Source organism: Sorex fumeus, unplaced genomic scaffold, assembly GCF_029834395.1.
Source record: "Sorex fumeus unplaced genomic scaffold, SorFum_2.1 ptg000006l, whole genome shotgun sequence".
Taxonomy (NCBI): Eukaryota; Metazoa; Chordata; class Mammalia; order Eulipotyphla; family Soricidae; genus Sorex; species Sorex fumeus.
The window spans coordinates 2,782,428-2,789,983 of record NW_026606063.1 but is presented as its reverse complement, the minus strand read 5'-3'; positions in this window follow the sequence as shown (position 1 = coordinate 2,789,983).

Here is a 7,556-nt window from a genome sequence, read left to right as displayed (position 1 = left end):
GTCCACCAAGTGTGGATTTGCTTGCCCCAAGAGCGTGGAATAACCCACCTGAGCGCTGACCATTTAGTCCTGCACCTTCAGATTATCACAGGGTAGCCTTGGAATCACTCTGAGCACTGCTTGACCCCTCTGAAACAAAGTTAAATAAATATATAATTTAAATGTGATCTATTGCTAGAAAATAGACGTTTTCTTTATTGTGTTTCTGGTTATCATGTTGTTTCATTGTGAATCTTGACACAAATACACATTTTTGCCATAATGAGAGATTAGTGGCATTGGAGTGTTGAAAACAATTAATATAGTGGATTGGCATGGACAGATCAAAAAACATTAGAAGCACCATGATGGGAAGCAATCCAGAGCCGAGTGAGCCTTACTGCATTACTACAGCATTAATGATATTTAATGACATTAGGAAAAAATTTAAAAATGGGAGGTGGTTGGGAGGTCACACCCAATGATGCTCAAAGCTTATTCCTGGCTCTGTTCTCAGGAATCTCTCCTGGCAGTGCTCAGGGGGACCATATGTGATGCCAGGGATCAAAACTGGGTCGGCTGCTTGCAAGGCAAATGCTCTACCAGCTATACTATCACTCTGGTCCATATTAGCAAAATTTTAATTAAACACACACAATAATTATATTCCATTTGATTCGATGTGAAAAGTTCACCAGAGGCTTTCAACAACAGTGTTGAAATATCAAGGGGAAGAGGTGTGTGAAATTGAACAGAGATCAATAAACAACATGCATCTGAAGAGGAGGGAAGGAGAATATAGAGGAAAAATGAATATTTAGAGACCCATTAAATAACAGGCACTTCAGTAAACGTAAAATGGCGGTGGTGGTACAGGGGGTGTTTGAGAAATTAGAAGAGAGCAAAGAGAAACTTATTTTGAAAAATAATGGTGAAAGTTTCCCATTTCTCAAATACTACTAAATGATAAGGAGCTCCAAACAGAGTAGAAGTCCATACCTTGACATATCATGGTCAAAGTGTTGAACGTCAAATCAAGAAACTGTGAAATATGACAGAGAAAAACAATACATAACTTCACAGGTAACAACACAAGCAAAGCCAATAGTTCCAACCACAGTGGACACACAGAATAGAAGGACAGAACATTCATAATGTGTGTTGTGGGGAGAGAGGAGAAAACTGTCTTGACAAAATTATATCTATATTTCAAAAATGTGCGTGAAAACAGAAGACTGTCAGAACTGCAAGGCTTAAAAGAATATTCTTCCATTTCCAATTAAACGACATGGGATAACAGTTAGCTGCATAGAAATGTAAGAATAATAACACTGTAGTCTTAGGTTTGGAAGATGGAGGTCAGTAATAACATAGCAGAAGGAAGGAGAAAAAAATACTGTAGTCAAGCAACAGATTTTGTAATGCTTGCAAGTTTCTGAATTGACGTGGGAATTAATCTGAAGGAGGTCATGTTCAATTAGTTGTATATGATATCTGGAGAATAAATACAAAAATATAGTTACAAAATCACCAAGGGAATTAAAATGTTTCACTAAATATTTGTTTAGCACAGAAGTTACAGCAAAGGACGGGCTGGGGAATAGATCCAATATGAGGCATAAAGAAAGACATATAAAAAGTTCACTTTTTTATGGTAAGTCAATTAGCACACAAACAAAGTCCAAAGTCAGTTTACAATCGGAGTAAACTACCTAAATTTGGCTCCTGTCAACCCACCAGACTGGGAGATATCGGTCCTGTCTTCCTCAGAGATGAGCTACAAATCTCAAAAGTCCTTGAGGAATACAGCCCTAGCTCTAGCAAAAACTACTTTTGAAACAGCAATGGAAATCTGTAGGTTGGGGTGGGGTGAGGGGTAGGACGTTGATGTTTAAGGCCTATTAATGGAAGCCCTGGTAAAGAGTCTTTGACCAATAATAAAACTTAGAAAGAAATTGCCTAGCTAGAAGGTAGGCCAAAGGCATGAAGAATATGTCCCTTTGAGATGCAAATCCTCAGCTCTTTGGAGAAGCTGAGGTATCCTCCAGCTATAGGATCTAAAGCACCACCCAGATAGCTTCAACCCTCTGAAGAGAAAAAAACTACTGAAAACTACCTGAGATTCTAAAAAATCAAGATATGAATGTGAAAGTGTCATTTAGGCATTCTAGGCTGTTCCTGTCACAACAACCCATTTAATTTCTAGGTATGCCAAAAACAGTAACAAGTCTCACAATGGAGACCTTACTGATGCCTGCTCGAGCAAATCAGTGAACAATGGGAGGACAGTGCTACAGTGCTACAGTATGCAGAGACCTTCAGGCCAACACATTTTGGAGAAAATTTATATACCCTCCTCCCATAAGCCATACTTTGTTTCTTCCTCTGTGGAAGTCCATGTTTTCTTCTCTCTCTCTCTCTCTCTGTCTTTGTCTCTGTCTCTGACTCTGTCTTTGTCCCTGTCTGTGTCTCTCTGTCTCTGTCTCTCTGTCTCTCTCTTTCTCCATCCCTTCTTTATAATTTTTCAATAAAAATGACTTTGCTTTTTTAAAAGAAAAAAAACTAAAAAGAAAAAAACTAAAATGGGGCAAAGATGAATTTATAATTATAGGCATCTAAAAGAAATGCTCTCAGGAAAGGTCTAAGGGTTCAGAGGTAGGGAGAGAGAAATCTCTCTCAAGAGTGGTTGGTATTTCAGCCACTGTGATCAATATCAAAATATTAAATGATCTGTCATTATCAAAATTGGTTTAGTCCAGACAATCAACTTTGTTTTAATGTGTGAAATCCAATTAAGTTAATACACTGTGTTAAACAAATAAAAGAAATTACAGGATTGTTAGGAAAGACAGAAAGAAAGCATTTGACAAAAATCTAACACCCATAAAAACTTATGTTATGTAAAGTAAGAGAGAGAAAGATCACACCAGATGTTTTTGTGTTTCTGTGGTATACAGAATAGTAACACAAGGGAATGAAAGGTATCAAAGGTAAGCAAACCCTCCCTTTTTGAGGGGGGTAACTCGGGGCAATGCACAGAGGTTACTCCTGGCTCATGTGTTAGGACGCGTATCGTGATCTCCCTTTAACAACAAAGAGACTTCAGAGACTACAAACAGCAAGCAAGGTTTATTGTAAGACTGTCAAGCCAGGGTCGAGCTGCCTACACAGACATGCAGGTCCAATAGGTTAGGCAAGACCCCAAACTTCTTCAAAGGGGATCACTGGCAGTTACAGCAGAGAGAGCCCACGCATTTCATGCCCAATATGTTTGCAACAACATATACTTTCTCAACCAATCCATTTAAAAGTACATCACTCCTTAGCCTATAGATTCAAGGATCAGCATTTATGTACATGGGCATTGTAGCTAGTGGGTATCTCATAACTTAAACATCTGGTTATCTTCCATGTCTACCTGACTCCCCATGATTTACAGCTCAGGACAACTTCATTCTGGTGGAGGTGGGTAAGGAAAGAGTTACAGGTGGAGGGGTAGATAAGGAAGAGTCAACTGTGGAGGCAAGATTTACATCCCAATTAAGAAGAGTCAACAGTGGAGACAGAATTTACATCTGAGGCCTCTTCTAGGGAAGAGGCAGGATTTACATCTCAAGGCTTTACTAGGGAGTGGGCAGGAAAGGAAGAGTTACTAATTAGCAGAGTTTAGCTCTGGAATTTCTCTCCAGGTCCCACGGGACCTTACACATGCACTCAGGAATTACTCCTGGTGGTGCTCAGGGGGAACCATATGGGATGCTGGGAATCAAACCCAGGTCGGCCCCATGCAAGGCAAACACTCGACCTGTTGTGTTATCGCTCCAGCCCTTGAGGTAAGCAAGTCCTTCGTTCTAGATTTCAAAAATGAGAATGGCAAGGAAGGAGGAAGTAAGAAGAGACGTGGTGGTGATGTATGGGAATTCTGGGACACTGGACAAGTTGATTCTTACTGGCTAGCACATAGGTGAGGTAATTATGCATCAAAACCATTAGAGTTGACACTGCCATTGGCACAAACCATAATAATTGAACCTAAAAGTGAATGTTGAAGGATTGATAGGTGGGAGTGAAGCAGGCAGATAGATAAGAGAAGGACCATGAAAATGGAAATGGAAATTCTAAGAAGTAATAAATCCAGTAGTCCTGAAGCTGCAAGAATTACAGTCATGGCCTGATAAGATCGTTCTGGCACCAGGAACAAACCCAGAGAAGGTTGGATCTCCCCTCTGAGAGAAGCTACAGCAGGAACAAAAGGCCAGGAAAGAAATTTCAAAGAAGGCTATTATTAATTGCTCCCAACTTGGAAACTCCCCTGGGCAGCCACCCGAGCAACGAACTCTTACCTAGCTAGAAAGCCCCATGTGAGGACAGGTTAGAGAAACCCTATAAAATCCACCTTGAACAAAGGAAGTGTCTGCATACACTGCCTGAGTCCATCTGCTGCTTGTGACCATGTGGCTGACATGTGGCTCTGACATGTCCCCTCCCCTCTTGAGACGTGTATTTCATGCTTTCATATCTAACACTGGGATGTGTTCAGGGGCCCTCTCAGAAGCCTGCATTCTCTCTTATTATGCCCAAGACTCGCTCTCTTTCTTTCCCTCCTCCCCTCCTGCTTGTCTACTTCTGAAATTATTTTCCGCGAAATAAGGGAAAGACCCTGAGACCCTGGGTAAGGCTGAGGGCTGACTCCACGGAGGGCCTTATTGCAGACTTTATTATTTTTAGCCTTCCCAGATGGTCCTGGGCGGCAGAGGCAGATCGGGAGAAATGAATGATCTCTATCCTCCCTGCCTCACATAAGCCACTCATGGGGGTCCATCGACTTCAAGGGCAAAACTTGTATCATTGGTAGAGGGAAACTTGCTGAACTCCAGTGGTGGGTTTGGAGTTGAATACTGTATGTCTTGCAACTGAAAACTCTGTTATTAAACACTTTATGAATTATTCACCACCGCACTTAATAAAACAAACAAGAACTGGTAATATAGTAGGAACAAGAGAGAGCTTTTCCAATACCTATACAACACTGTCACCTAAATTATCATTTTTTTTTCTCAAAGATCAGGGAAAGGCCCTGTATCAAAATCACATTATGTGTAGATTATACTGTACCTTTTAATGATATCTCTATCCAACACTGGCGTCTCCAGTCAGTGAAATAAAGCAACATGCATGTAAATTCAAAGAAAGAAGGTGCATTCCCTTTGAAAGATAGTGTCCAGTGTCTTTTAAAAAAAAAACTAAAAAATGCACTGTGAGTCATTAATTTCATTCTTAAGCATGCATATTGAGTAAAGAAAACATATTAATGCAAATACTTGGCTATAGATATTCATAGCAGTGTTATTTACGGTAGCTTAAATCTGGAACCAATCTTATATTCTTTGACTAATGAACAGGCAAACTAAATTGGACAATCTATACAAAGTAATATTATTCTGCAATAAAAGTAAGTGCATAATTAAAATACAAAGAAACTTGGATTACCTCAAATTTGATCAAGAGAATACAGGCAATAAGACAAAACCTGCTATGATTCCACTTACATGAAATAGCAGTTCTCTTGACCTAAAAATGAGAGAAGAAATAAATTACAGATTGGATGGGGATATCATCAGAAGATTGAAGGAATGTTTAAAAACTGGATGATAATGGTGACTTCAACTTATTCTAAATGCGTTAAGTACTTTTAAACTGTTCATTTACCATGGGTGAATTTTGTGCTCTGAAAGTAAAACCTCAAATAACAGTGCTCACAAAATGACTGATGGCACTATATTTAAGATGTCCTTGTGTTCATAAGATAAGTTACTTGTGGAGTTTGAATATCAACTTTGGTATTAAAATTGTTTTATTGTAGCTTCAGTGACATGGTCAGAACGGTTCTGATCTGTGGCATTTATGATGAGGTTGCATTGTTGAACATAAAGAGAATAACAAGAGAAGAAACAGCTTTCTAGAAAACGGTTAATACTAGTTGTTAGTACTAGAAATAAAAAATTTAGAGAATGAAGTTGTATTAGGAAAAGAAGATTACTTTCATCATTAGGCACTTCATATATGAAGGAAAATTTTGGAGGCATTATGAAACATATTATTCACTAAGATATAGGCTGAAATTAGAAATCTGCATTTTGGGTTCATAATCATATGTGTAGGCAGCTACATGTAAATGTTTCCAAAATCACAACATGTATAGATTAGATTGTTACTGTTATGAATAAACAACGTTTTAAGAATAAAATTAATTGTATAGGCTATTTTTCCAATACCATAGCACTATCAGAAGTTCTCCTACTTTGATTAAATAGTTGTAAGTACTGCTAACATTAACATCCATATTCAAATATTAGTCAAGACCTCTGTAATGCATAATGTTGGATGTATTTGAGTAAGTGAAACATTGTAATCATGTTTATCATGGGCAATAAAGTACAGCCTACTATTGGCTAAATAGGGACCATTGATTGATTAGGGACCATTTCTTAACAAATTTTTATTTGTTAGTCACATACATTTATTTATATATAGTCTGAATATTTCCTGGGTTACAACAGCAGAGAGAATAGTAACATGGACTATATGGATAATGCCTGTTCTATTGCATTCATTACTTTTCAATATGCCAATGAAATTAATGTACAGTATTATGAATACTGTAAATTTACCTATTAAATTTTAATTATTGATCGTTAACAGTTACATTTTAGTAGTTTTCTAAAAGTTTTTTTAATATAATAAATGCTTGATAATTTTATCTTTCCCTAAGTTCATTGATACCCTTAATTTTTTATTTATTTTAAAAAAGCTGTTCACACACTTATTTACAAATACATTAAAAAATGATGACTTCTGGTAAGGAAAATAATATATATTTAAAACTCTATTTAAAAAGAGTTTATTAAGTCTCAAGTGATATGAGATTTTAAAATCTTAAATTGAGGGATAAAAAGTTAAAATCATAGAATCAGAAATAAAGTTAAAGATAATGCTTAACTGCAGAGAACTGGGCTAAGCTAAATGTAGTCTGGAAAATAACAAATAGAGGTGATATAGCGCATCTCTTTTATCCTGTAGATCCTTACCTATTACCCTGAGGTCATCTGACTGGGTAGGAACCGTCCTAGCACTCAGGAAGGGCCTGAGAGGAAAAGTTGGAAGGAGCAAAGAGAATGTTCTTATTCACCAGTGATTTTTCTCAATACATTAGCAGAACTTCTAACAGTTATTTCTAGAGCTCTGTGCCAGTGGGTTTAACTACCCTCTGCACTTGACTTGACATATTTCTAGTTGAAACTTACAACCTAAAATCTCATATTAAAATCATTTCCAGAAACTAATCAATAGGTTTCTTTCATAACAAATTAGCTGTCACATGTGTGCACATATTTGGGTGGATAAAATCTCTCATTTAAAAGCATTTATCCATATAAATGCTGGAGCGATAGCACAGCGGTAGGGCGTTCGCCTTACAAGCGGCCAACCTGGCCGACCCGAGTTCGATTCCTCCGCCCCTCTCGGAGAGCCTGGCAAGCTACCGAGACTATTCGATATGCCAGACACAGTAACAACAA